At 37.4% G+C, this 25988-nt stretch overlaps 1 protein-coding gene and 1 long non-coding RNA gene across 9 annotated transcripts in view; both read right to left on the bottom strand.

Moving 5' to 3' along the window:
- NDUFS4 (NADH:ubiquinone oxidoreductase subunit S4) overlaps positions 1–25988 on the bottom strand; it is a 123033-nt gene that overhangs the window by 73856 nt on the left and 23189 nt on the right. The window lies entirely within an intron of this gene.
- On the bottom strand, positions 19254–24260 carry LOC145516543 (uncharacterized). The gene is made up of 2 exons (XR_014061466.1): positions 23850–24260; positions 19254–21564 (listed from the first exon to the last, which is right to left on the bottom strand). It is a non-coding gene; the product is annotated as an uncharacterized LOC145516543 (long non-coding RNA).

Genomic DNA, 25988 nt, shown 5'->3' with positions numbered 1-25988 from the left:
TAGAAATGAAGAAAACAATAGCAAAGATCAATGAAACTAAAAACGGGTTGCTTGAGAAGATAAACCAGATAAACGAAATGAAGTGAAAGTTGCTCAGTCATGTCCGACTCTGTGACCCCATGGACTGTAGCACACCAGGCTTCTCAGTCCATGGAATTCTCCAGGCCAGAATACTGGAGTGGGTAGCTGCTCCCATCTTCAGGGGATCTTTGGAACCCAGGCATTAAACCCAGGTCTCCCACGTTGCAGGAGGATTCTTTACCATCTGAGCCACCAGATAAACGTTTAGCTTCCATCAAGGAAAAGAGGTAGAGGATTCAAATCAACAAAATTAGAAATGGAAAAGGCGAAGTTACAGTGGACAATGCAGAAATACAAAGGATCATAACAGACTATCACAAGCAACTATATGCCAATGAAATGGACAATCTGGCAAAAATAGACAAATTCTTAAAAAAGTATAACCTTCTAAGACTGAACCATGGAAAAATACAAAATATGAACAGAGCAATCACCAGTAATGAAATTGAAACTCTGGTTTTAATAAGTCTTTCAAAAAACAAAAGTCCAGGACCAGATGGCTTCACAGGTGAATTCTATCCAACATTTAAGTAAGAGCTCAACTTTTCAAATTCATCCAAAAATTTAGAGGGAGGAATACTCCTAAGCTCATTCTATGAAGCCACCATTACTCTGATACCAAAACCAAACAAAAGTATCACAAAAAAAGAAAATTATAGGGCAATATCACCAATGAACATAGACGCAGAAAGTCATCAACAAAATACCAGCAAACTGAATGCAACAATACATTAAAGGGGATTCCTTGGTGGCTCAAAGAGCCAAAGCAATCTTAAAAAAGAAAAATGGAGCTGGAGGAATCAGGCTCTCTGACTGCAGACTATACTAAAAATCTACAATCATCAAAACACTACGGTACTGGAACAAAAAAAGAAATATAGATCAATGAAACAGAAATAGAAAGCCCAGTGATATACCCATGCACCTATGAACTCCTAATCTATGACAAAGGAGGCAAGAATATAGAGTGCAGACATTTTTTTCCAATATGTGGTGCTAGAAAAACTGTTTAAGGATGAAATTAGACTACCCCCTAATGCCATATACAAAAAAAAAACTCATAACCTCAAAATGCATTAAAGACCTAAATGTAAGTTCAGTTCAGTTGCTCAGTTGTCCGACTCTTTGCAACCCCATGAATCGCAGCACGTCAGGCCTCCCTGTCCATCACCAACTCCCGGAGTTTACCCAAACTCACGTCCATCGAGTTGGTGATGCCATCCAGCCATCTCATCCTCTGTCATCCCCTTCTCCTCCTGACCTCAATCTTTCCCAGCAGCAGGGTCTTTTCCAATGAGTCAACTCTTCGCATGAGGTGGCCAAAGTATTGGAGTTTCCGCTTCAACATCAGCCCCTCCAATGAACAACCAGGACTGATCTCCTTTAGGGTGGATTGATTGGATCTCCTTGCAGTCCAAGGGACTCTCAAGAGTCTTCTCCAACACAACAGTTCAAAAGCATCAATTTTTCAGCACTCAGCTTTCTTCACAGTCCAACTCTCACATCCATACGTGACTACTGGAGAAACCATAGCCTTGACTAGACGGACCTTTGTTGGCAAAGTAATGTCTCTGCTTTTTAATATGCTATCTAGGTTGGTCATAACTTTCCTTCTAAGGAGTAAGCGTCTTTTAATTTCATGGCTGCAATCACCATCTGCAGTGATTCTGGAGCCCAAGAAAATAAAGTCAGCCACTGTTTCCACTGTTTCCCCATCTATTTGCCATGAAGTGATGGGACCAGATGCCATGATCTTAGTTTTCTGAATGTTGAGCTTTAGGCCAACTTTTTCACTCTCCTTTTTCAGTTTCATCATAAAACTCTTAGATGAAAACATAGGCAGAACACTCTTTGACATAAATCTCAGCAAGATCTTTTTTGACCCACCTCCTAAAGTAATGAAAATAAAACCAAAATTAAACCAATGAAACCTAGTTACACTCAAAAGCTTTTGAACACTAAAGGAAACCATAAACCAGGTGAAAAGACAACCCTGAGAATGTGAGAGAAAAGTATTTGCAAATGAAGCAACTAGCAGAAGGATTAACCTCCAAAATATACAAAAGCTCATGTATTTCAATATCAAAGAAACAACCCAATCAACAAATGTCAGAAGACCTAAATAGGCAGAAGACCTGAATAGACATTTCTCTAAAGAATACATGTAGATGGACAACAAACACATGAAAAGATGCTCACCATCAATAATTATTAGAGAAATAACTTACACCAGTAAGAATGACCATCATCAAAAAATCTACAAGCAATGAGTTCTGGAGAGGGTGTGGAGAAAAGGCAACACTGTTGGTGGGAATGTAAATTGATACACCCACCATATAACCAGCAAAACATACAGTACCATTTACATTATCACCAAAAAATAAATAATATTTAGGATTAAGTCTAAGAAAGCATCTATATGAAGAATACTAGAAAACTCTGATGGAAGAAATCAGAAACATCTAAGAAAATGAAGGGGCTATTCCATGTTCACCCATGCTCTTCCTGACTTAATATTGTTAAGGTGCCAGCCCTCCCCAAGTTACTCTATAGACCATCACATCCAAATCAAGATTCCAAGAAGTTATTTTGTGGATATCAGCAAACTGATTCCAAATTCAAATACAAGGACGAAAGATCCAAAATAGCATGATACTATGAAAGAATAACAAAATCAGAGGACTAACAATGACTTCAGACTCACTACACATCAGTAATTAAGACAATGTAGCACTGACAAAAGAACAGACAAATAGATCAATGACACACCATACTACTCAAATAGAGTCAACTGATCTTTGGGAAAGAAGCAAAGGCAATCCAAGGGAAAAAAGATAATCTATTTAATATGAGGAACTAGAACACAGCTCCTGCAAAAGAATGAATCTACATACTAACCTTACATCTTTTACAAAAATTAATTCAAAAACAGATCATAGCTCTGAATGTAAGAAACAGAACTATCAAACTTCTAGAACATAACGTAAAAGTCTAGGTGACTTTGGGTTGGTACTGAGTTTTTAGACACCATAATGGAAGCACACATGAAAGAAAAAACTAGATGAGTTTGACTTTATTAAAATTAAAAGCTTTTGCTTTGTGAAAAACACTTTGAGAATGAAAAGCAGAGTAGGAGAAAATATTTGTAAAAAATATATCTCATAAAGTACTTTTATTTACAATATAAAAAGTCTTAAAATTCCAACAGTAAGAAAACAACCCTATTAAAAAACAGGCAAAAGGGGACTTTTCTAGTGGTCCAGTAGTTAAGAATCCAACTACCAATGCAGAAGACATGGGTTCAATCCCTGATCCAGGAAAATCCCATATGATACAGGGCAACTAAGTCCATGAGCCACAGCTACTGAAGCCCATATGCCCTAGAGCCTATGCTCCACAAGAGAAGCCACACAATGAGAAAGCCACATACCACAACTAGACAGTAGCCCCTGTTTGCTACAACTAGAGAAGGTTCATGCAGAAACAAAGAGCTAGTGCAGCCACAAAAAAAAAAAATGTTTTTTTTTTTAAAGTGGACAAAAGTTCTGAACAGACACTTCACCAAAGAAGATATATGAAAGGTGTTTCAACATCATATATCATTCGGGAATTGAAAATTAAGGTAACAATGAGATGCTACTAGATACATGAATTAGAATGAGCTTCCCTGGTGGTGCAAATGGTAAAGAATCTGCCTGCAAGGCAGGAAACCCAGATTAGATTCCTGGGTTGGGAAGAAGGGAATGGCTACCCATTCCTGTATTATTGCTTGGAGAATTCCATGGACAGAGGAGCCTGGTGGGTTACAGTCCATGGGGTTGCAAAGAGTAAGACACAACTGAGTAACTAACACTTCCACTTCACTTATTAGAAAGACTAAAATCCAAAAAAACTGACAACACCAAATACTGTTGAGCATGTGGAGCAAGAAGTCTTTCACAGTGGTAGAAATGCAAAATGATATAATCACTTTAGAAGATAGTTTGGCAGATCTGTACAAAGCTAAACAAAGTCTCAACATACAATCAGCAGCTGTGCTACTGCTGCTGCTAAGTCGCTGCAGTCATGTCCAACTCTGTGCGACCCCATAGATGGAAGCCCACCAGGCTCCCCCGTCCCTGGGATTCTCCAGGCAAGAATACTGGAGTGGGTTGCCATTTCCTTCTCCAATGCATGAAAGGGAAAAGTGAAAGTGAAGTCGCTCAGTCGTGTCTGACTCGTCGCGACCCCAACTCTTCACGACCCCATGGACTGCAGCCTACCAGGCTCCTCCATCCATGGGATTTTCCAGGCAAGAGTACTGGAGTGGGGTGCCATAGCCTTCTCCAGCTGTGCTACTAGGGTTTACCCAAATGAACTGAAATTACATGTCCACACAAAACCTGCACAATAATGTTTATCACAGCTTTATTCATAACTGCCCAAAATCGGAAGCAATCAATTGCTTGGAATGACCTTAAATAGGTAAACTGGTAAACTGTGGTGGAGTCACACAATGGAATGTAATTTAGTGGGGGGAAAAAAAAAAGAAATGGGCTAGAGAAAACATCTACAAATCACTTATATGACAAGCTTTATGCAGAACATAAAGAAACTTACTCAAACTCAACAACAAAACAACCAACTCAATTCGAAAATGAACAGAAGACTTAAATAGACATTTTGCAAAGGAGGTATACAAATGGCCAATAAGCACATGAAAAGATCTTCAACATCACTAATTACTAGGGAAATGCAAATTAAAACCAAAAGATACTACATCGTACTCATTAGGATGACAAAGCAAAGGAAGGGAAGGAGCAAGGGTTGGCAAGGATACAGAGAAACTAGAACCACTGGTTAGAATGTAAAATGGTGCAGGTGTTATGGAAAACAGTATGACAATTCCTCAAAAAATTCAAAACAGAATTACCAGATCATCCAACAATTCTGTTGCAGGAAGGGGGACCCCCTCCAGGGCCCAAAACTGGGCTCTTGTCTAACACTCGGAAATGAATCGTCCGAGGAGACACATGTGCTGACAAAACAAGAGATTTTATTGAGAAAGGGCACCCGGGTGGAGAGCAGTAGAGTAAGGGAACCCAGGAGAATGGCTCTGCCCCATGGCTTGCAGTCTCGGGTTTTATGGTGATGGGATTTGTTTCTGGGTTGTCCTTAGCCAGTCATTCTGACTCAGAGTCCTTCCTGGTGGTGCACGCCTTGTTCAGCCAAGATGGATGCCAGAGAGAAGGATTCTGGGAGGTGGTCGGACAGGTGGTGTCTCCTTTTGACCTTTCCCAAACTCTTCTGGTTGGTGGTGGCTTATTAGTTCCGTGTTCCTTACCAGGACCTCCTGTCGTAAAACAACTCATGCAAATGGTCACTATGGTGCCTGGCCAGGGTGGGCAGTTTCAATCAGTGTGTTTCCCTAACAATTCTACTTTGGATATTTATCCAAAATAACTGAAAGCAGGTACACAACTTGGTATTTGTTCACCAAATGTTAATAGAACCATTACTGACAGTAGCCAACAAGAAAAAAAAAAAAAAATTCAGGTGTCCACTGGTGGATAGGTGGATTAAAAGTAATGTGGCATGTACGTACAAACAAATTTTTATTCAGCCTTGAAAAGCAAGAAAGTTCTGACATATGCCACAACAGGATTATGAAACCTGAAGAAATGCTAAGTGAAATAAGTCAGAGGACAAAGGGTGCACGGTTCCATTATCCAAGTAGTCAAATTCACAGACAGAAAATAGAACGGTAAGTGCCAGGGGCTAGTGGCAGGAATCATGGAGAGTTACTATTCAATGGGTACAAAGTTTCAGTTTTGTAAGATGAAAAAAAGTTCTAGAGCTTTATGATGGTGATGGTTTCACAGCAATATGAATGTACTTAGAGTCACTGCTGCTGCTAAGTTGCTTCAGTCATGTCTGACTCTTTGTGACCCCATGGACTGTAGCCCACCAGGCTCCTCTGTCTATGGAATTTTCCAGACGAGAATGCTGGAGTGGGTTGCCATGACCTCCTCCAGGTAATGCCACCGAACTACACTGTAAAATGGTTCAAATGGTAAATGTTGTGTTATATATATTTTAACAATTAAAAAACTATATATGCCTTGTGAAGAAACTGCTGAACCCTGGTTTATGCTACCAATAAAGAGAAACACACAAAAAAGTGTGTCAACACCAAAGATTTATAGCTTTGCCTAGAGAAAGAAAGCCTCTTCGTGTATGTATGCCAAAGTACTCCATATATAACAATTACTCGTGTCTTCACAAATGCTTAGAAGACCAAATTGAAGCTGCTGAACTTCAGTGTCAGTATTGATACTGCCTCACATAATGTATTTTCCAAAATTAAAGTTTTTAAAAACTTCTAGCTTGTCTATAGAATATACATTAAGTAATATTCTGGTGCCATACTTAATTACAATAACCATCTTTGTGATTTTTCAGACCATTGCACTGGCACCACTATTCAACATGTTTTCCATTAAAATAGTTGGTAGTTTAGAATTATTTCATTAATAGATTTATGTTACAAATAAGCAAATAGTAGCAAATGTTTTAAAATATATTTATGAAAATTTAATGAACAAAATACAAGGAAAAGCAAGCCCAGATGAGCTCCCTGACTCCTCCATCAAAGTAAGTAAACTACTGAACATTTTCAGTTATTTACCTAGCGCATCTTTGAGCATCAAGATCCTTAATTTAATCACAGTAATATTACTTCAAAGGTACTTAGTATCCTTTGAGGGGAAAAAAAAAATGGATTCTAAGAATCAACCATGCATAATTCTCTACGTTCTTCTAAAGACTGTGTCAGCTATCACAGCAGTGCACCAATATTCCAGTTCTCCACCCAAACACATGGTGAGAGCACACTTCATAGCCGTCTCTGAACTTGGTGTGGGCACGTGACTTACTTTAGCCATCAGACTGAAAGTGACAGTATCCAGCAGAAGCTTTAAAAATTGGCATGTTATTACCTATCTCTTTTCTGTCAGAATGATGGTGAGTCTGGGTCCCCAAGTGAGGACAAATGGAGGAATAGAGTTCCCAGCTGTCCCACTAGGGACATGTACCATGAATAAGAAACCAATCTTTATCATTATAAGCCACAGAAATGTTGGGGTTTAGGATACTGACAGCTTGATAAGAAATTCTCTAGTCAAGTAATTTTCTAAGGAATGTGATATGAGAACTTAAGTTATAGGGTGTCTTTTCACATTGCATGTTTGAGGTTAGAAGTGTTATAGAAGGAGAGTTAACTATTTTCAACTGAATCAAGATGTCACTTTAAAAACTACATTTTTGGTCTTTCAGGGCAGCATGATTTATCTTCTTGTGCCTTCAAAGCTCAGAAGGTGTCAAAAAAAAATCATTATATGATTTGCTTCACACCAGCTTTAATGCTGTTTAATCATGAACAGTTCACCTTGTTTTTAAAAAGGCTATGTATTTTATCAATAACCTCAGGTATGCAGATGACACCACCCTAATGGCAGAAAGTGAAGAGGAACTAAAGAGTCTCTTGATGAAGGTAAAAGAGGAGAGTGATAAAGCTGGCTTAAAACTCAACATTCAAAAAACGAAGATCATGGCATTCAGTCCTTAACTGTGTGGATCACAAGAAACTATCAAAAATTCTTAGAGATGGGAATACCAGACCACCTTACCTGCCTCCTGAGAAACCTGAATGCAGGTCAAGAAGCAACAGTTCGAACCGGACATGGAACAACACACTGGTCCAAAATTGGAAAAGGAGTGCGTTAAGGCTATATGTGTCACCCTGCTTATTTAACTTATATGCAGAGTACCTCATGAGAAATGCCAGGCTGGATAAAGCTCTAGTTGGAATCAAGATTGCTGGGAGAAATATCAATAACCTCAGATATGCAGATAATACCACCCTTATGGCAGAAAGTGAAGAGAATTAAAGAGCCTCTTGATGAAGATGAAAGAAGAGAGTGAAAAAGATGGCTTAAAGCTAAACATGCAAAAAACAAAGATCATGGCACCCGGTTCCATCACTTCATGACAAATAGATGGGGAAACAACGGAAACAGTGACAGACTTTGTTTTCTTGGGCTCCAAAATCACTGCAGATGGTGACTGCAGCCATGAAATAAAGAGTCTTGCTTCCTTGGATGAAAAGCTATGACAAATCTAGACCATGTATTAAAAAGCAGAGACATTACTTTGCTGACAAAGGTCCATCTAGTCAAAGCTATAGTTTTTCCAGCAATCATGTAGGGATGCGAGAGTTGGACCATAAAGAAGGCTGAGCACCAAAGTAGTGATGGTTTTGAACTGTGGTGCTGGAGAAGACTCTTGAGAGTCCCATGGACTGCAAGGGGATCAAACCAGTCAATCCTAAAGGAAATCAACCCTGAATACTCATTGGAAGGCCTGATGCTGAAGCTCCAATACTTTGGCCACCTGATGTGAAGAACTAACTTATTAGAAAAAACCCTGATGCTGGGAAAGATTGAAGGCAGGAGAAAAAGGGGATGACAGAGGATGAGATGGTTGGATGGCATCATTGACTCAGTGGACATGAGTTTAAGCAAACTTCGGGAGACGGTGAAGGACAGGGAAGCCTGGGGTGCTGCAGTCCATGGGGTCGCAAAGAGTTGGACACAACTGAGTGACTGAAGAACAACAACAATGTATTTAACCTTCCTTTATCTTCACTTTTTACTATTGCAGTCTGTTGCTTATTTGCTTCAATTTAAGAATCTTTTACTTTAAAACTTTAAACTGCCATAAAACCATCAGGACTATATTTGATAGAGAACATATTTAAAATAAAATAAGTTCAATCAGAGAAAATATCCTGAAATTATAATATATGACAGCTAAACAACACAGCATTCATTATCTAGTAATCTGACAACAAAAAAAGCTAGTTGGGGGACTCCCCTGGTAGTCCAGTGGCTGACTCCACACTCCCAATGCAGGGGGCCCAGGTTCGCTCTTTGATCAGGAAACTAGATCCCACATGCCACAAGTAAAGATCTGGCATGCTGCAACTAAACTGGCACAGCCAAATAAATAAAATTTTTTTTAAAAAAAGAGAAAGCTAGCTCATAGGTATTGCTTACTTTTCGATTTTTCAAAGATGAAGCATATTCCATTAGGAAATCTGGCATTCTTGGGAATACTATTTCTTAAAGGTAGATGATTACATGATTAAGAATAATTACAGATACAATGAGAAGGAAAGAATCACTAACATTCACATTTGCTTCAATTTTTTAACTTCATGAAACAATTTGGAAAATGGTCATGTAATGACTTCAGAGTTGACTAGAGCCATGTTAAAATTTCATATCTGCCACTTAAGAGCAATACAATCTTGAACAAATTACTTCACAACTCTGCACTTCAGTTTTCTCATCTGCAAAAATAAGGATAATAATACCTCACAGGATGACCGTCAGAATTAAGTAACATTTTAAATAACTGACATGGAGCGCCTGGTGTAGAAAGAAATAAATGTTCTTTTATTTTCCTCTAGTAGCAAACAGGACCAGTTCACTTAGTGGCAAGAGAGGAAAGGGAACCCTACAAAGGATTAACAAACACATCTTTCCCAGATCTTCTCTAAGAAATATAAGCAGCTAACATCTTTTTCTGTCTAATTAGCCATAAAATACTACCAAATCCATTACTCTACTTCTGTTCTTATTCCCTCTCACCTAGACTAATACAAATCACAATCACTTAATTGGCGTCCCTTGACTCTAGTCTTTTCTTCCTTAAATGCATCTTCCCCATCAGTCAATTACATCCTATCATTTCACTCCTTTACTTAAAATCTGTCATTCACTGGTAGTTTACTACTACCAGTTTACTACTGGTAAGAGTTTACTTTTAAAAATCGAAGTATTTAGAGATGGAGTACCATATTTATAATTTACTTTCAAATAGCTTAGGTAATAAAAATACATGTGTGTGTGCATTTTGCTCATAATCTACACCCTAAGCTTGGTTAGTTACACTCTCCAGAAGTATCTTCTTATAGACATAAATTTCAAAAGTGATTATCAAAATTCATAACAAAGGAATTTTTGGTGGGCATACATTAAGACTGAATTTATTTCTCCTTGATAAAATGAGTGGTACTTGAGCTATATGACTGTCTAGAAAAACTGCAAGTATACCACTGAATAAGAATAGCAATTTAGCAAGCTCGGTAGTCGAGAATTTTAGAACACCACTCAAGGTCTAGAGCTCCATTTGGGTCTAGGATCTCCCACTAGTGCCTATCTGACCAGTCTTGCCATCAGACTTCTGCTATTGCTTATCTTTAGTAAACCAAGATTCTCATCATAAGGCCTGTGGATTACCTCTTGATGGAGGATCCTACTACCTAACCTGACTGGGCTGCAGACCATTCCTATTATAAGACTTTGTTATCACCTACCTTAAGTCAACCAAGGTTGACTTATCACAGAGATACTAAAAAGATTCACTAAGATATAAATGATATAAACACAGCAGTTACTAATATATTCTAAGAAAAACTATTCACAATCAATACTATTATTTTTGAACAATAGTATTATATAGTATTTTGAAAAATAGTACTAAATTCCTGTTAGAAGTTTTAAACTTTTATTAGCTCAACCTTGAAATCCAGGCTAACTCTAAGATATAGACTCAACTACCAAAAAAGTTCAGATTTAAAATTAACAACAGTTACATTGCCCAAAACTGCTACATGCTTCCCATGACCTGTTTCAGAGCAATCATTTTTTGAGATCAGGCACAAACCAAGGAAAAATTAGCAGTAAAATACTGTATTAATAACAAAAGGTGAGTTGTTAATAAAAGAAAACCTGAAAATATCTTCTTAGCAATGTGATAATAGTTTGAAACATACATACATTTTTAAAATAATGCATGTCTGTAATTTTAATAGACCTACTAACTTGTTTAAAAAATTCAAATAGAATTTTTAAAAATATATAATCTAGACTTTATCACCTCATAAACATAACAAAATATATATGCACAAAAACACAAAAGGTCACATAAAAGATACACAAAGAGACACTAAACTTCATAGTGGTTAGCTTAATGAAAATAAATAGCCTGTTTAGTACTCAATTAATAGTTTTACAGGTCTCCATACCATTTAAGAAAAATTCAGCATTCATTATAATATTTACACAAGAGATCTGGTATAAATTTTGGTGTGGTCAAGATGGCAAAGTAGGATGACGTTGAGCCACTTCCTCCCATGGTCACAGCAATCATCTATTGATGGTTGAAGACTGGCAGAAAAGATTTTCCACAGCTAAAAACACAATGAGATGGGTAAGAAGGGTAGAGATGCTGAAGAGTCAAGACCTACACTCACAGATAGGAAACCTACAAGTGGGAGGACAATCACAACTGCAGAGGTTCCCCCAAGGAGCAAAGAGTCCAAGCCTCATGTGGCACTCCCCTGCCCAGAGGTTTTATACCAGGAATAGAAGCTCCCAGAACAGCAGGCTGTGAAGGCCACAAGGGCTTCCACAAAGGAGACAGAGGGCTCTAGGAAACAGATTCCACTCTTTTTTTTAAGTGGCACAAAGAAAATCCCACACACTTCAAGTCCAAGCATAGAGGCAATAATTTGAAAGGAGCATGGGTCAGACATGCTTACTAATTTTGGAGATCCTTCTAGAGAGGCAGGAAGCAACTGAGATTTGCCCCTGGAGAGTAGAGAGGCTGGCAGCAGTCATTTCGAGAAGCTCATTCTACCATGAGGACACTGATGTCTTCAAGTAAAACTTTGGCGTTGTCCCTCTAGCCATTTAGTCCTGGAAACTGCTAGCATCAGCTCTGGAAGCCCCCAGTCAGTCATACAGCCAACTATACTGAAACCCAGCACAGCCCAGCCCATCAGCAGGCCAGTAGCCACCACAAAACCCAGGACCAGACAGCCAACTAGGCTGGGGGCAAACACTACCTCCCAGTGCATGCATAGTAGTTGGTCCCACCACAACAGAAGGGCCCATGCCACCCACACAGAGGGCAGCCCTAGAGTTCACAGGTCTCATGACCAGAGTTGGGTATGCTGCTGGGCCACATAGGATGTGGCCTATAGGCTTAGTTCTCAAAGCTCAGGAAATGTACTCAACCTATCTAACACACAGAAATAAACACAGAAATTTTTAGACAAAATGAGGCGGAAGGTGAATGCATTTCAAACAACAAAACAAGAACAAAACCCCAGAAGAACTAAATGAAGTAGAGATCAGCAATCTCCCTCGAGTTCAAGGTATTGATCATAAAGCTGTTCAACAAATGTATGAAAAGAATGAAAGAAAATAGTGAGAAGCTTAACAAAGAGATAAGATAAAGAACAACCAAACAGAGCTGAAGAATACAGTACCTGAAACTAAAAATCAGTAGAAGGAGTCAACACATGATACAGAAGAACGTAGCATGGAACTGAAAGAGAATTAAAATTAACCCAAGCTGACCAGGAAAAAAGAATTTAAAAAAAGAGATAGTGTGAGACCTCAGGGACAATATCAAGCATCCTCACATTATAGGGGTCCCAGAGCAAGAAGAGACAGAAAGTAATAGGCTGAGAATTTATTTGAAAAAATAAAAGAAACACTCCCTAAGCTGGAAAAGGAAACAGACGTGCAGATCCAGGAAGCACAAAAAGTCCCAAACAGGATAAACCCCCCAAAATGCACACCAAAACACCTTATAATTGAATAGCAAAAACTAAAACTAAGGAATCTTAAAAGTAGCAAGAGAAAAGAAGGTAGGTACAAGAGAATTCCCATAAGACTATGAGCTAACTTTTCAGCAGAAACTTTATAGGCTAGAAAGAACAGCATGATACATTCAAACTGATGAAAGCAAAAAAATCTACAACCAGGAATACTCTACATGGCAAGGCTATCATTCTGTTATGAAAGAGAGACAAAGAGTTTTACAGACAAAGAAAATATTCCATGTAAACAAAAATGAAAAGAAAGCTAAGGTAGCAATACTTGCATCAGACAAAACTGACATTAAAAGAAAAACCATTACAAGAGACAAAAAGGGACATTTGTGTATAATGATCAAGGAATCAATGCAGCAAGAAGATAAAACAATTATAAATATATATATACATCTAAGACAGGTACACACAAATATGTAAAGAAAATGTTAACAAACATAAAGAAATTGACACTAATGCAATAGTAGTAGGTGACTTTAACACCTCACTTACATCAATGCAGAGAAAATCCAGACAGAAAAATCAATAAAGTAACACTGGTCTTAAAACAACTCTTGAGACAGATGGACTTAACACAGTCCATCCAAGAGGCAGAACACACATTCTTTTCAAGTACACATGGAACTTTCACATACTAGGCCACAAAACAAGTCTCAATAAATTTCAGTTCAGTTCTGTTCAGTAGTTCAGTCGTGTGTGACTCTTTGGGACCCCATGGACTGCAGCACACCATGGTTCCCTGTCCATCACCAACTCCCGAAGCTTGCTCAAACTCACGTCCATTGAGTCAGTGATGCCATCCAACCATCTCATCTTGTCGTCCCCCTCTCCTCCTACCTTCAATCTTTCCTAGCATCAGGGTCTTTTCAAATCAGTCGGCTCTTTGCATCAGATGGCCAGAGTATTGGAGTTTCAGCTTCAACATTAATCCTTCCAGTGAACACCCAGGACTGATCTCCTTTAGGATGGACTGGTTGGTTCTCCTTGCAGTCCAAGGGACTCTCAAGAGTCTTCTCTAACACCACAATTCAAAAGCATCAATTCTTTGGTGCTCAGCTTTCTTTATAGTCCAACTCTCACATCTATATATGACTACAGGAAAAACCATAGCTTTTACTAGAGAGACCTTTGTTGGACCTTTGTATTCTTATATTCTTTCCACCTCAATAAATTTAAGAAGACATAAATCATATCAAGCATCATTTCCGACCACAATGGTATGAGATTAGAAATCAACTATAGCAAAAAAACCCCACAAAAAAAACAGAAATACATGGATGACAAATAATCATGCCACTAAACAACAAAAGGTTCATGAAAGAATCAAAGAGGAAATCAAGAAAGATATGATAAATGATGAAACACAATGATCCAAAGTCTATGGAATTCAGCAAAAGCAAAACTAAGAGGGAAATCTATGGCAACACAAACCTACCACAAGAAAAAAAAACTTCAAATAAACAATCTAACTTTACACATAAATGAACTAGAAAAAACAAACCAAGCAAAATCCAAAGTTAGTAGAAGGAAAGAAACAATAAAAATCAGGGCAGAAATAAAGACTTTAAAAAACAGAAAAGATCACTGTAACTAAGATTTCCTTCTTTGAAAAGATAAGTAAATTTGATAAACCTATAGCTAGACTCATCAAAAAAAAAAAAGACACTAGGCACAAATAAAGAAAATCAAATGAAAGAGAAGCTACAACTGACACCACAAAAATTAAAAAAGGATCATAAAAGATTACTACAAACAACTGCACTCCAATAAAATGAATAAACTGGAAGAAATGAATAAATTCCTGCAAACACAGTCTTCCAAGACTGAATGAGAAAGAAAATATGGACAAATGAAATAACAATAATGGAACTGAATCAGTAAAAAACATTCTCAACAAAGTACATGACAAGACAGCTTCACAAGTGAATCCTACCAGACATTTAAAGCAAAGTTAACACCTGAACTTCTCAAATTATTTTAACAATTGAAAAGGGAATACAGCCAAACTCATTCATTAAGCAAAATCACCCTACTATCAAACCAACAGAAACATCACAAAAAAGGAAAACTACGGGCCCAATTCATTGATAAAATAGATGAAAAAATCCTCAGCAAAATATTAGCAAACAGAATTCAATGATACATTAGAAGTATCATATACCATAATCAAGTGGGATTTATCCCAGGGATGCAAGAATGGTCCAGTATCTGAAAGTCAATCAGTACGATATACCGTATTAATAAACTGAAGAAGAAAAATTGGAGAAAAAAGCATTTGACAACATCAAAATCCATTTATGATAAGAATCCTCAACAAATTGTGTGTAGAGGGAACATTCTTCAACACAATAAAAGCCACATATGACAACCCTTCTGCCCATAACATACTCAACAGTGAAAACCTGAAAGCATTTCCTCTAAAATCACAAAAACATGAAAAAGATGCCAACTCTTGCCACTATAATTTCAACAGAGTTCTGGAAGCCCTAGCTATACCAATCAGGCAACAAAAAGAATAAAAGGAATCCAAATCAGAAAGGAAGTGTAGAACTGACACTTTTTGAAAATGACATGATACTGTAAATAGACAATGCTAGAGATAATACCAACCACTAATAGAACTAATAAATGAATTAATAAAGTTGCAGGATACAAGATTAATATATAGTAATCTGCTCTGTTTCTATACCCTAAAAGCAATCAGAAAGAGATATTTAAAAAACAATACAGATTCAATGCAATCTCTATCAAAATACTAATGACATTTTTCACAGAACTAGAACAAATAATTCTAAAATTCATATGGAAACATAAAAGACCTCAAAGTCCAAAACAATCTTGAGAAAGAAGACCAAAGTTAGATTTAACCATATTACAAAGCTATAGTAATCAAAACAGTATGGTACTGGCATAAAAACAGATCAATGGAACAGAACAGAGGGCCCAGAAAGAAACTGACATTTTTATGGCCAGGAAGCACAGTAGTAAAGCATCTGCCTGCCTACATGGGAGACACAGGTTTGATCCATGGATTAGAAAAATCCCCTGGAGTAGGAAATGGCAACCTGCTCCAGTATTATTGCCTGGAAAATCCCATGGACAGTGGTGCCTGGAAGTCTACAGTCCATGGGGCTGCAAAGAGTCAGACACCACTGAGCACAAGGTTTGGAATGGATTCTACAAAAAAAGAGGCAAGAATATACAATGGAGGAAACACAGCCTCTTCAAAAAATGATGTTGGGAAAACTGGACAGCCACATCCAAAATAATCAAACTGGACTACTTTCTCACACCATATACAAAAATAAACTTAAAATAAATTAAAGGCTTAAATGTAAAACCAGACACCATAAAAATCCTCAAAGAAAACGTAAGCAGTATGTTGTTTAACACTGGTCTTAGCAATATTTTGGGGGGTATCTCCCCTCAGGCAAGGAAAACAAAAGCAAAAATAAACAAATGGAATTAAATCAAACCAAAAAACTTCTGCACAAAAAGGACACTGTCAGCAAACTGAGGAGGCAGCTTACTGAATGGGACAAGATATTTCCTACAACATATCTGATAAGAGGTTAATATCCAACCGTATGCAGGTCAGGAAGCAACAGTTGGAACTGGACATGGAACAACAGACTGGTTCCAAATAGGAAAAGGAATACGTCAAGGCTGTATATTGTCACCCTGCTTATTTAACTTATATGCAGAGTACATCATGAGAAACGCTGGGCTGGAAGAAACACAAGTTGGAATCAAGATTGCTGGGAAAAATATCAATAACCTCAGATATGCAGATGACACCACACTTATGGCAGAAAGTGAAGAACTAAAGAGCCTCTTGATGAAAGTGAAAGAGGAGAGTGAAAAAGTTGGCTTAAAGCTCAACATTCAGAAAACTAAGATCATGGCATATGGTCCCATCACTTCATGGCAGATAGATGGGGAAACAGTGGAAACAGTGGCTGACTTTATTTTTCTGGGCTCCAACATCACTGCAGATGGTGACTGCAGCCATGAAATTAAAAGACGCTTACTCCTTGGAAGGAAAGTTATGACCAACCTAGACAGCATATGAAAAAGCAGAGACGTTACTTTGCCAACAAAGGTCCGGATAGTCAAGGCTATGGTTTTTCCAGTGGTCATGTATGGATGTGAGAATTGGACTATAAAGAAAGCTGAGTGCCGAAGAATTGATGCTTTTGAACTGTGGTGTTGGAGAAGACTCTTGAGAGTCCCCTGGACTACAAGGAGATCCAACCAGTCCATCCTAAAGGAGATCAGTCCTGGGTGTTCATTGGAAGGACTGATGTTGAAGCTGAAACTCCAATACTTTGGCTATCTGATGCAAAGAGCTGACTCATTGGAAAAGACCCTGATGCTGGGAAAGATTGAGGCAGGAGGAGAGGGGGACGACAGAGGATGAGATGGCTGGATGGCATCACCAACTCAATGGACATGGGTTTGGGTGGACTCAGGGAGTTGGTGATAGACAGGGAGGCCTGGTGTGCTGCGGTTCATGGGGTTGCAAACAGTTGGACATGACTGAGTGACTGAACTGAACTGAATATCCAACTATGTACAAAGAACTCACACAACTCAACATCAAACAAATGACCCAATTAAAAAGTGGACAGAGGGCCTAAACAGGCATTTTTCTAAAGATACACAGATGGTCAAATGACACATGGAAACATGCTCCAAATCACTAATCATCAGGGAAATGCAAATCAAAACCACAATGAGAAATCACCTCACAAATTTCAGAATAGCTATTATCAAAAAGATAACAAATAACAAGTGTTCAGGAGGATGTTGAGAAAAGCGAATGCTTGTGCACTGTTAGGAGGAATGTAAACTGCCAGTCACTATGGAGAGCAGTATGGAGGTTCCCCCACAAATTTAAAAAATAGAACTACCATATGATCCAGGAATTCCACTGGATAATTTTCTGAAGAAAACAAAAACACTAATTCAAAAAGGATATACAAATTCCTATGTTCACCACAGCAATTTTACAACAGCTGAGATATGGAAGCAAACTAAGTATCCATTCAAAGATGAATGAATAAAAAAAGATGTGGGGTGTGTGTGTGTATAAAAGATGTGGTATATGGAATATTACTCAACCATAAATAAGAATCAAATCTGGCCATTGTGACAATACAGATGAATCTAGAGGGTACTATGCTAAAACACAAAAAGACAAATACTGTATGATTTTACTTGTATGTAGACTCTAAAAAACAAAACAAATGAACAAACATAATAGAAAGAGATTAATAGACAAAGAAAACAAAAGAGTGATTTCCAAAAGGGAAAGGATAGGGAGGATGAGTTAATTAGGTAAGGGAGATTTAAGAGGTATAAATGATCAGTTAGAAAATAAACAAAGTCATAGGACATAATGTTCAGTTTAGGGAGTAGTCAGTCATACTGTAATAACTTTGTATGGTGACAGATAACTAGATTTACTGTACTAACCGTTTTGTAATGTATAAAAATATTGAGTCATTATGTTGTACATCTGAAATATAATATTGTAAGTCAATTATACTTCAATTAAAAAGAAGAAAAAAATTTTAATTTATCCAAATCCAGTAAAACTGTAGACTAGACCTGAGTAGAAGAGTAATTAGAACTCTTAATGACTTCCCTAAGTAAATTACTTAACTAAATATGTAAGTCTATGACTTTAAAATAAATATTTTCAAATTTTGATTTCAACTTGATTTCAGTCAAAAAACTAAAATAATCAGTAAGAAAATGAGACATGAACTTTTCCATTGACTTTTCATAATAACAGTCTATCTTTTAAATAGAGAAAGCAAGGAAATTTCAGAAAAACATCTATTTCTGCTTCACTAAAGCCTCTGATTGTGTGGATCACAACAAATTATGGAAAATTTTTGTGCTTAGTCACTCAGTTGTGTCTGACTCTTTGTGACCCCACAGACTATAGCCCGCCAGGCTCCTCTGTCCGTGGTGATTCTCCAGGCAAGAATACTGGAGTGGGTAGCCATGCCCTCCTCCAGGGGATCTTCCCAACCTAGGAATCGAACCAAGGTCTCCCACATTGAAGGCGAATTCTCTACTATCTGAGCCACCAGGGAAGCCAAGGGATGGGAATATCATATCATCTTACCTGCCTCCTGAGAAACTTGTATGCAGGTCAAGAAGCAACAGTTAAAACCTTAAATGGAACAACTGGTTGGTTCAAAACTGGGAAAGGAGTATGACAAAGCTGTTTGTTGTCACCCTGCTTATTTAACTTTTATGCAGAGTACATCATGTGAAATGCTGGGCTGGATGAAGCACAAGCTGGAATCAAGATTGTCGGGAGAAATATCAACAGCCTCAGATAGGTAGATAATACCACTCTAATTGCAGAAAGTGAAGAGGAACTAAAGAGCCTCTTGAGAGTGAAACAGGATGGTGAAAAAGCTGGCTTAAAACAACATTCAAAAATGAACATCATGCCATCCGGTCCCATCACTTCATGGCAAAGAGATGAGGAAAAAGTGGAAACAATGACAGATTTTATTTTCTTGGGCTCCAAAATCACCACAGATGGTGACTGCATCCATGAAATTAAAAGACAGTTGCTCTTTGGAAGGAAAGCTACGACAAACCTAGACAGCATATTAAAAGACAGAGACATCACTCTGCCGACAAAGGTCTGTCTAGTCAAAGCTATGGTTTTTCCAGGAGTCATGTATGGATATGAGGGTTGAACCACAATGAAGGCTGAGCAATGAAGAATTGATGCTTTTGAACTATGGTGTTGGAGAAGACCCTTGAGAACCCCTTGGACAGCAAGGAGATCAAACCAGTCAATCCTAAAGGAAACCAGTCCTGAATATTCATCGGAAGGACTGAATAGGAGGCTCCAATACTTTGGCCACCTGATGCAAAGAGTCAGTTCAATGGAAAAGACCCTGATGCTAGGAAAGATCAAAGGCAAAGGAGAAGGGAGCACCAGAGGATGAGATCATAGGATAACATCACCAACTAAATAAACATGAATTTGAGCAAACTGTGGGTGACAGTGAAGAACAGGGGCACCTAGTGTGATGCATGCAGTCCACAGGGTCGCAAAGAGTCCGACATGACTTAGCAACTGAAAAACAACAACAAATAATAATATATCATTTTACAAGAGATTCTTGAAACAGTGCTTCCATCTGTCACTTTAGTCTTTTGTGTTAATGTTGACATAGATTTCACTTCCACATATTTTAGCAATTGAACAACAATAACATCTTTCAAAAACATTCACCTAAATTTTTTTTAATTTAAGTGCACAGTGTGTTAGTCTCAGATGTACATGATTCACTATTTGTATATATCACAAAATGATCAGCATATATTACAAAATGATCAGCAGAAATAAGGCAATGCCATCAGCATAGTTACAAATTCTTTTTCTTATAATAACTTTTTAAGTTTTACTCTCTTAGCTTTCAAATATGCAATACAGTATCAACTATAGTCATAGACTATAGTCACACTGCTATGCAGGATCTTAGTTCCCTGACCCTGGATCGAACCTGGGCCCCTAGCAATGAAGTGCATAGTCCCACCCACTGGACTGCCAGGGAATTCCCAAAGAGGTTTTAACTTTAAACATTTTTGGTTGTGCTGACAAATATCCAGACAATAAAATACTTTGAAGAGAAGTTTAAACATCACCTGAGAGTTAATACTTGTCAACTACAAAATGGTGTATCTGTGTTCAGTTGAACTCCATTAACCATATATACTTAAGAAAGTATACCAAAATTCTAACTCTCATTCTCAATTCATCAAACATATACCAAAACATCTCTATGTCTTATGCAGGATACTAGATCCAGTAACTGGCTTTAAAGGTTTTATTGGTAGGAAAGCAAACATATAAACAGTGATTTCAATGTCACTGTTCTGAATGCTAGTGGTAATTTCTATAATAAAGCTGTATCAAGGTGCTTTTCTTGATATAGAAGGAAAAACTATACATTGTGGAGTGGATGATGTAGTGGGATATGGCAGGACTGTCAGGAAAAACTTTCTTAACAATGTTGCCCATGCTGTCTAGATACATTTGCTTTTATTGAGCATCCAATGCTATAGGATTGAGAAGGGAACTACAAAAGGTTTAGCATGTTACTTTAATTTATTCACACATCTAGAGCCTATCGTGTGTGGTACAATCTTGACAAATAAGTTCATAGTTTATTTTTAAATTAGGTATAATCCCACAAAGCCAGGAGTTTAAATTGTGGTTGAAAGATCATGAATTCTTTATTTTCCAAAAAATGCTTATTTTTCCTCCAGTGCTTCTTATTTTACCTCCTCCCAACTTCCTCCCAGTAAATTGAATGAAATATTAACATTTAAGAACATCTACAATACTCTAAAATCCTTTAAAAACTAATAGATTCCATTTTTACTTGCTTTTACTTCTAAAATAAACAAAACTGAATGAATAGAACTAAGTAAAATCATATGGTTTGCTTAATGCAGACTGTAACAGCAGAAAGTAATTCTCAATCTCAAATCAGGATTTATTCTGTGTATTGCTGCTGCTGCTGCTGCTAAGTCACTTCAGTTGTGTCTGACTCTGTGCGACCCCATAGACAGCAGCCCACCAGGCTCCTCTGTCCCTGGGATTCTCCAGGCAAGAACACTGAAGTAGGTTGCCATTTCCTTCTCTAATTCATGAAAGTGAAAAGCGAAAGTGAAGTCGCTCAGTCGTGTCTGACTCTTCACGACCCCATGGACTGTAGCCTACCAGGCTCCTCCATCCATGGGATTTTCCAGGCAAGAGTACTGGAGTGGGTTGCCATTTCCAAGATTCTGTGTATTGAGCATTCTGTAATTACAAAATCTATAGTATAATAGCTACAGAATTATTTATTATAGAAAAAATGGCAATTATTTAAATTTGCAATACATTTCCATCTTATCCATACTGTCTTTGATGGAAAACTTTGGAGTCATAGTGAAGACTCAATTCACCAAAAGGAGCTGGCTGACAGAATTATACCCATTCATTTTAGTAAATACTGCCATAAGATAAAGTTTACAACATGGATACCACACACACAAAAAAGAAAATTACAGGTCGGTATCACCAATGAATACAGGTGCAAAAATCATCAACAAAACACTAGCAAACTGAATCCAACAATACATTAAAAGGCTCATACACCTTGATCAAGTGGGAATCATTCCATAGATACAAGGATTTTTCAATAGCTGCAAATCAATCAGTTGCGATACACCACATTAACAAACTGAAGAATAAAAACATATGATCATCTCAACAGATGCAGGAAAAGTTTTTGATAAAATTCAACATCCATTATGATAAACAGTCTCCAGAAATATGGGCACAGAGGGGAACATACCTCATGATAATAAAGGGCACTTAAGACAAATCTGCAGCTCACATCACACCCAATGGTGAAAAGCTGAAAGCATTTCCTCTAAAATCAGGAACAAGACAAGGATGCCTACTCTTGCCACTTTTATTCAACATAGTTTTGGATCCTAGCAGCAATCAGAGAAGAAAAACAAAAGGAATATTAATTGGAAATGAAGAAGTAAAACTGTCACTGTTTGCAGATGACAAAATACTATACAGAGAAAATCCTAAAGATGCTACCAGAAAACTACTAGAGCCCATCAGTGAAAAGTTGCTAAACACAAAATTAAAATACATAAGTCTGTTGCATTTCTGTACACTAACAACAAAATATCGGAAAGAGAAATTAAGGAAACAATCTCATTTATGATCGCATCAAAAAGAATAAAATATCTAGCAATAAACCTTCCTAAGGAGACAAATGATTTGTATTCCAAAATCTGTAAGACACTGATGAAAGAAATTGAAGATGACAGACAGATGGAAAGATATACCTGCATTCTTGGACTGGAAGACTCAGTATCATTAAAATGACCATTCTACCCAAGGCAATCTACAGATTCAGTGCAACCCCTATCAAATTACCAATGGCATATGTATGAAAATACAAAAGACCTCAAACAGCCAAAACAATCCTGAGAAAAAAGAATAGAGCTGAAGGAATCACACTTCCTGACATCAGACTATATTATCAATACAAACCTACAGTAATCAAAACAGTATGGTACCAGCACAAAAACAGAAACATAGATTAATGGAATAAGATAGAAAGCCCAGAGATATACCCATAAGATATGCACGTATGGTCAATTAATCTACAATAGAGGAGGCAAGAATATACAACGGAGGAAAGACAGTCTCTTCAATAAATGGTGCTGAGAAAACCAGACAGCTATTTGTAAAAGAATAAGAGCATTCTCTAACAGAAAATACAAAAATAAAATTCAAAATGGGTTAAAGACCTACATGTAAGACTGGATATTATAAAACTCACAGGGGAAAACATAGGCAGAACACTCTTTGACATAAACCACAGCAATGTTTTTTTGGATTGGTCTCCTAGAGTAATGGAAACAAAAGCAAAAATAAACAAATGAAACCTAATTAAATGCTTTTGCACAGCAAAGGAAACCATAAACAAAATGAAAAAACAATCTATAGAATGTGAGAAAATATCTGCAAACAATGCATCAACAAGGAACTAATTCCAAAATATACAAACAGCTCATACAGCTTAATATCAAAAAACAAACAAAAAGCAATCAAAAAAATGGACAGAAGACCCAAATATTTCTCCAAAGAAGACATACAGATGGCCAATAGGCACATGAAAATATGTTCAACACTGGTAATTATTAGAGAAATGCAAATCAAAACTACAATGAGATACCACCTCACACCAGTCAGAATGGCCATCATTAAAAAATCTACAAACAATAAATGCTGGAGAGGGTGTGGAGAAAAGGGAACCCTTGTACATTGCTGGTGGGAATGTAAATTGATACAACCACTATGCAAGATGGTAGGGAGATTCCTTAAAAACTAGGAATAAAGCCACCATGTGACCCAGCAATCCCACTACTAGGCATATACCCTGAGGAAACAAAAACTGAAGGACACATGTACCCCAGTGTTCACTGCAGCACTATTTACAATAGCAAGAATATGGAAGCAACCTAGATGTCCACCAGCAGTTGAATGGATAAAGAAGCTGTTACATATATACAATGGAATACTACTCAGTCATAAAGAGGAATGCATTTGAGTCAGTTCTAATGAGGTGGACGAACCTAGAGCTTATTATACAGAGTGAAGTAAGTCAGAAAGAGAAATATAAATATCGTATACTAATGCATATATATGGACTAAAAAGATGAATTTATTTTCAGGGTATCAATGGAGAAACATAGAGAACAGACCTATGGACACAGAGGGAGGGAAGGAGGGAGAGGATGAGATGTATGGTTAGAGTAACATAGAAATTTACAATACCATATGGAAAACAGACAGCCAATGGGAATTTGCTATATAACTCAGGGAACTCAAACAGGGGCCCTGTGACAATCTAGAAGGGTGGGATGGGGAGGGAGATGGGAGGGAGTTTTGGAAGGGATGGGACATGGGTGTACCTATGGCTGATTCTTGTTGATGTATGACAGAAAACCACAAAATTCTGTAAAGGAATTATCCTTCAATTAAAACAATAAAGTGGCAAAAAAAAAAAAAAAAGTCTACAAATAATAAACACTGGAGAGGGTGTGGAGAAAAGAGAACCTTCCTAAACAGGAGAACAGTATGGAGGTTCCTTAAAAAGCTGAAAACAGAGTTACCATATGATCCAGCAATCCCATTTCTGGGCATGTATCTGAAGAAAACTCTAATTCAAAGGGATACACGCACTCCAACGTTCACAGCAGCATTGTTTCCAACAGCAAAACTGGAATCCATCTAAAGGCCCACAAACAGATGAACGGATAAAAAACATGAAATATTACTATTAATTTACTACAGAGTATATATTATGGAATATTACTCAGTTACAAAAAAGAAAGAAATAATACAACATGAATAGACCTAGATATCATCACATTAAGTCAGACAAAGAAAGATAAATATCACATGACATCACTTATATGTAGAATCTAAAAAAACAAATTATACAAATGAACTTATTTACAAAGTAGAAACAAACACAGAAAACAAACTTATGGTCACCAAAGGGGAAAAGGAAGGAGGGATAAATTAGGAATTTGGGATCAACAGAAATGCACTACTATATATAAAATAGATAAACAACAAGGACCTACTGTAGAGCACAGGAAACTATACTAATTATCTTATAATAGCCTATAATGAAAAAGAATCTGAAAAAAGAATAGGTATATATCAGTCCTGGTTGTTCATTAGAAGGACTCATGTTGAAGCTGAAACTCCAATACTTTGGCCACCTCATGGGAAGAGTTGACTCATTGGAAAAGACCCTAATGCTGGGAAGGATTGGGGGCAGGAGGAGAAGGGGACGACAGAGGATGAGATGGCTGGATGGTATCACCGACTCGATGGACATGGGTTTGGGTAAACTCTGGGAGTTGGAGATGGACAGAGAGGCCTGGTGTGCTGCAATTCATGGGATCGCAAAGAGTCGGACACGACTGAGCGACTGAACTGAAATGAGCTGAACTGAACTGATATATATATATATATATAAAACTGATTCACTTTGCTGTACATCTGAAACACTGTAAATCAACTATACTTCAATGTTTTGAAAATAATTTTTAAAAAATACAAAGTCTGCAACATGCAATACTATTATTCAATATAAGGAAGAAGCAGGACACAACATAACAAAGAAAAAAGTCATTTTCCAGTAATCTATAACATCACTGTCCATGACACTTTTAAAACCCAAATATTTATTTCATAAGGAAAACAAAAATCTAAAATGCTATCTTGCTTAAAGAGATGCTGCTATGAAATATTTTAAATTTTCTATACTATTGTAATAATCATATGAGCCCACAGATGTTATTGTAGTTAAGTACTGTGTTATGCTATGAAAGGCAAAAGGTGAAGAAAACAGTTCCATCTCTCAAAGAGCTTATGACTAATGGGAAACATAGACAAAGAAATAGGCAATCACAATGATGTATACTAGTACCAGAAAGAGGTAAGACATAAGAATAAGACACTCTAAGACCACATAGAACTGGTATTTAACCTAAGCTTGTGAATTCAAATAATGCTCCTTAGAGAAAGTGATGGTAATGTGCCACT

Source organism: Giraffa tippelskirchi, chromosome 8, assembly GCF_054371585.1.
Source record: "Giraffa tippelskirchi isolate mGirTip1 chromosome 8, T2T-mGirTip1v1.2.pri, whole genome shotgun sequence".
In the NCBI taxonomy this organism is placed as follows: Eukaryota; Metazoa; Chordata; class Mammalia; order Artiodactyla; family Giraffidae; genus Giraffa; species Giraffa tippelskirchi.
Note: the sequence above shows the minus strand (reverse complement) of the source record. Positions and strands in the feature narration are given on the sequence as shown.